We start from the raw sequence: 5,672 nt of genomic DNA, 5'->3' as shown, positions 1-5,672 counted from the left end.
TTATAACCATGGGTGGGCAAATCTGAAAAAAAAATAGGAACTGTAATAAAAGCAACCGAAGAAGACCAGTTTGTGCAAAAGATGCATTTCTCAGGAAAATGACTGAATATTCATGTAACTATATTGTTCACCATGTTTTTATTTTTTATTTGTAAGACTTTAAACAAAAATGATCTCAAAGTATTAAAGTGCTCGATTTAAAAGTTCTCCAGCTATTCCAGTTTATACCAGGTCAGGATCTGTCTCCATAACTTTACCTTTAAAGAGATTTCAGGTAGTACCCCAAGTAGAGAGATGTTTGGGTGGGTCTGGCTGTATTTTGCATTGGCTGAGTCGGCCATTTTGTTGTGGATGTTTTTTCTACTCATCAGTTAAGAAACATCTTGAGATTTTAGACCCTGCTTTCAATTTCCTGACTTTGATGCATTTGAAATCTCATATTTAATAGTTAAATAAAAGAGGTAGTGTTTTTTCCCCTTTGAGTTCATATAAATTTATAATTCTTTGTGACCTTTACTAATCCATTTTCCTGGAAGATATCCTCTATTAGGAAGTGCAGAAGGTTCAAATACACTGCATGTTACCTTTCCTTGCTTCTCACTCTGAGAGCTGTTAATATCAGATTTCATCATCTTCCCAAACAGCCTGACACAAAGTGCACTGAAATAAATGGAAAAACTTCACTTGGCATCAATCTGTTTTGGATCAGACCCGCCTACAATGAGTGGGAACACTAAATTCCTAGGATATCAATGAAAAAGAGATTTGTTTGTGTTTGCGGGAGGAGGGCAGTTTTCATCTAACTTTTCCATGGAAATGTCAACATTTTTACAAAAAATAAAATAAAATAATAATAATAATAAATACAAATATTGTTATTCGGGAATCCTAGCAATGTAGGGTGGAAGGGACCTCATGTAGTCAAGTCAGGCTCCCTGTACTGGGGCAAGACCAAGTAACACCAAGTAAACATCCCGATAGATGTTTCTCTGACCTATTCTCAAACACCTTCAATGCTGAGCATTCCACATGTTGAACTGTCTAGCTTAAGTTCCTCATGGTCCCATTCTCCTTTATAGGCCAGTCTTGCTGGTTTGACTACATCTCCCAGTTGCTCCTTTTCAAAACCAAAATACTTCAGATTTCAGCCAAAATAGACCAGCGCCAAATTTTTTGGGGGGATTTGAGGTTTTGTTCCTGAAAGCTCAAAAATTTCCAAAGGTGTAGGAGGGAATTTTGACCAGCTCTACATAAAAGGCCTCTATTAACAGTGAGGGCAATTAAAACCATTGGAACGATTTACCAAGGGTTGTGGTGGATACTTAGTTTAGGGACAATTTTTAATTCAAGATTGGATGATTTTTTAAAGATATGCTCTAGTTTACAATGAAAAATATTGGAAAAAAATGATGACCTGTGTTATACAAGCAATTACACTAGATCAGGGGTTTTGAATTTGTCATCTGTGAACACCTTTGGGTCCACAGACTACATCTAAGGGGTTCTCAAAAGGTTGTTGTTACCATAGAACACTGGTTTTCGACCTGTGGTCCGTGGATTCCTAGGGGTCCACAGATTATGTCTAAGATTTCCATCTCCGTTCAAAATTTTTGATTAGTCCACAAATGAAAAAAAAACCCTGGTCTAGATAATCAAAATGGTACCTTTGGGCTTTGGAATCTATGACTAAATTAAATTTCCGTTGTTTAGGCATTTTTAAAGAGATAACACGAGTCTCCACTGTACAACAGATTTATTGTTGTGGTACCCATTGCTTCTATCCCCTCCCCTACCTCTTCTTTGACACAGAGCACATGACAAGAGAAATGGCTCCAGGGAACTGCACCACAGTGACTGGCTTCATTTTCCGGGGAATAACTGACAGTCCAAAGCTGCAAAACATCCTCTTTGTGTTCTTCTTTGCCATTTATTTCTGTACCCTGGCGGGGAATGTCGGGATGATTGTTCTGATTAGGGTTGACTCCCAACTCCACAGCCCCATGTACTTTTTCCTCAGCAATTTGTCACTCTTAGATGTTATCTACTCCTCTGTGATTGCCCCGAAGGCAATGGTCATTTCCCTAGTGACGAGTAAAGATGAGTAAAGACATTTCTTTCCCTGGGTGTGTGGTTCAGTTTTTCCTCTTCTCCTTCTGTGCCAACAATGAACTTTGCCTCCTGGCTGTGATGGCCTACGATCGCTTTGTGGCCATCTGCAATCCATTGCTTTATAATGTCATCATGTCCAAGAGAGTCTGCTTCCAGCTGGTGGCTGTCTCTTACCTATGCGCCTGTATCAATGCCATTGTGCATACGTGTACTGTATTCAGTCTGTCCTTCAGCCACACCAATGTCCTCAATCATTTCTTCTGCGATATTCGCCCACTCCAAGAAATCTCCTGCTCTGACTTTCGTATCAATAAGCGAGTGCATTTCATCTTTGCAGGCATAGAAACAATAGGCACCATTCTCATCATCCTCATCTCCTACACTTACATCATCTTTGCCATCCTGAGGATCCGCTCCACTGCAGGAAGGCACAAAGCCTTCTCCACCTGTGCCTCCCACCTGACTGTCGTTTCCATCTTATATGGGACCCTGATCTTTACATATTTACAACCCTCGTCTGGCAGCTCAGTGGAATGGGAAAAAATGGTGGCCGTGTTCTATACCCTTGTGATCCCCCTGCTGAACCCCCTGATCTACAGCCTGAGGAACAAGGAGGTGAAGGACGCCCTGAGGAGGACAATATACCAGAAAATTATTCCTTGCTGTATGTAAATATGGGGACTGTTTTTTACTGATCAGTACTGGAGTGCAGATCTGAGCTAGTTCTCACTCGTTAAGTCATTATGCAGAAATTTCTGTCATCATGTGACTTACAGGAGAAAACAATACGGAAATGGAACTTGAGCCAGATAATGAAGAAAGGCGTCATTTCCCTTGCAAAACAGTGTCCAGTAACAGTGGTACAGCTTCTCCTTTATGCACTGATATGCAAGCTGTTCGGGGACAAATAGCTAGACACTAGACAGACAGATGTTTGTATATGGGGATAGATAGAGAGATGGTTATGTGTGGGGACAGGTAGACAGAAACACATCATTATACACACACATGAGAAAGGAAGGATGGTCCAGAGGTTATTGCACTCGCCTAAGTCTTAAGGGGTCTGAGTTTAAACTCCTCCTCCACTGCAGACTTCCTTTGTGACCTTAAGCAAATCAATTAGGGCCAGATTTTTTAAAGGGATTTCAGTTCCTAGCTCCCATTGAAATGAATGGGATTTAGCTGCCTAAATACCTTTAAAAATCCTGGGTTTAGTCTCCTTTTTCCTCAGTTTTCACTTGTAATATGGAGGTAAGAGCAGGGGCGTTGTAAGCAAGAGACGAGAAGTAATTCTTCCGCTCTACTCCGCGCTGATTAGGCCTCAACTGGAGAATTGTGTCCAGTTCTGGGCACCACTTTTCAGGAAAGATGTGTACAAATTGGAAAAAAAATCCAGAGAAGAGCAACAAAAATGATTAAAGGTCTAGAAAACCTGACCTATGAGGGAAGATTGAAAGAACTGGGTTTGTTTAGTCAGGAAAAGAGAAGACTGAGAGGAGACATGATAACATTTTTCAAGTACCTAAACGGCAGTTACTAGGAGGAGGGAGAAAAATTATTCTCCTTAACCTCTGAGGATAGGACAAGATGCAATGGGCTTAAAGTGCAGCAAGGGCAGTTTAGGTTGGAGATTAGGAAAAACTTCCTAACTGTCAGGGAGGTTAGGCACTGGAATAAATTGCCCACAGAGGTTGTGGAATCTCCATCATTGGAGATTTTTCAGAGCAGGTTAGACGAACACCTGTCAGGGATGTTCTAGATGGTGCTGCCATGAGTGCAGGGGACTGGACTTGATGACCTCTTGAAGTTCCATCCAGTCCTTTGTTTCTATGATTTTCCTACCTCATGGAGGTGCTGTGAGAATAAATCCATTAAAAGCTGTGAGATGCTTCAACACAAAGGGGCCATAAAAGTAGATTAAAATGGATTTGCATGAGAGGCTAAAGTAGCTACAGAAGTGTACTCTAGCACACTGACATGTCAGAAGTGATTTTCCATGAGTCAATTTCTGGCCTCCCACTTTGAGACACCTCAAAGGAACCTGATTTTCACCCACTCTCGACAGCCTTTTTAAGGTATCTCAACTTGGGCATCCACAATGGTGACAACCCACATCACTAGTTAGTTTTGAAAACATTACAACTAAACCTTATGTTCTCTTCTTCCTGTTTGTTGCTCTGTTGTACTGAATCTTGTGTGATATTAAGGCCTGGTCTACACTAGGCTTTTATGTCGACTTTAGCGCCGTTATATCGAATTAACCCTGCACCCGTCCACACCAGGAAGCCATTTAGTTCGACATAAAGCTCTCTTTAAATCGATTTCTGTAATCCTCCCCAACGAGAGGATTAGCGCTAAATTCGACATGGCCATATCGAATTAGGCTAGGTGTGGATGGAAATCGACGGTAATAGCTCCGGGAGCTATCCCACAGTGCACCACTCTGTTGACGCTCTGGACAGCAGTCCGAGCTCGGATGCTCTGACCAGCCACACCCCCGGGAAAATTTGAATTCATTTTCATTTTCCTGTCTGGGCAGTTTGAATCTCAGTTCCTCTTTGGACATCGAGGGGAGCTCAGCAGCAGTGGCAACTATGCAGAGCTCTCCAGCAGAGATGACCGTGCAATCTAATAGAAAGAGGGCCCCAGCATGGACTGATCGGGAAGTCTTGGATCTCATCGCAGTGTGGGGCGATGAGTCCGTGCTTTCAGAGCTGCGCTCCAAAAGAAGGAATGCTAAGATCTACGAGAAGATCTCCAAAGCCATGGCAGAGAGAGGCTACAGCCGGGATGCAACGCAGTGCCGCGTGAAAATCAAGGAGCTGAGACAAGGCTACCAAAAAACCAAAGAGGCTAACGGACGCTCCGGATCCCAGCCCCACACATCCCGTTTCTACGAGGCACTGCATTCCATCCTGGGAGCGGCCGCCACCACTACCCCACCCCTGACCGTGGACTCCGAGGATGGGATCATGTCCGCGGCCGGTTCCTCGTCGGACATGGCAGCGGACGGGGAAGATGAAGAAGGAGATGAGGAGGACGAGGCAGTCGACAGCGCTGGCACCGCTGATTTCCCCGACAGCCAGGAGCTCTTCATCACCCTTACCGAGATCCCGTACCAACCGTCCCCATCCCTTACCCCGGACACAGAATCAGGGGAAGGATCAAGCAGTAAGTGCTGTAAACATGTAAACATTTATTTAAAACAGAATGGTAATATTTATACTATTAACAAGGTATATTTATAAAAGTGCTGTAAACTAGTAAAAAAATAATCAGGTACAAAACAGGAATATTTACAAAGGTAACAAATGGGTTTTCATGATTTCTCTGTCTTAGGCTCTTCTCAATTTAGTCCCAAGTGTTTAAAAAAATTTTCACAATGTCCATTAATACATGATTCCCAGGCCCAAGACGCTCCACTCCAAAGTCCCAGTGCACCTACGCGAAAATCCGGTCAATGTGGCCGGGGATCGACGAGAAATCCTCGTAGGAGAACTCCTCGTAGGTCTCGTGGAGGTAGAGCTCAAGCCTGTTGATCAGGTTCCGGGGTAGGGCGATCT

At 43.1% G+C, this 5,672-nt stretch overlaps 1 pseudogene; it reads left to right on the top strand.

Annotated features, from left to right (window-relative positions):
* The first annotated feature begins 1,826 nt into the window (after positions 1-1,826).
* Positions 1,827-2,781, top strand: LOC112108912 (annotated as a pseudogene).
* Positions 2,782-5,672: the final 2,891 nt, after the last annotated feature.

This window comes from Terrapene carolina, unplaced genomic scaffold, assembly GCF_002925995.2.
Source record: "Terrapene carolina triunguis isolate 2854851 unplaced genomic scaffold, T_m_triunguis-2.0 Scaffold441, whole genome shotgun sequence".
Classification (NCBI taxonomy): domain Eukaryota; kingdom Metazoa; phylum Chordata; order Testudines; family Emydidae; genus Terrapene; species Terrapene triunguis.
The sequence above is the reverse complement of the archived record's forward strand: the minus strand, read 5'-3'. Positions and strand labels throughout refer to the sequence as shown.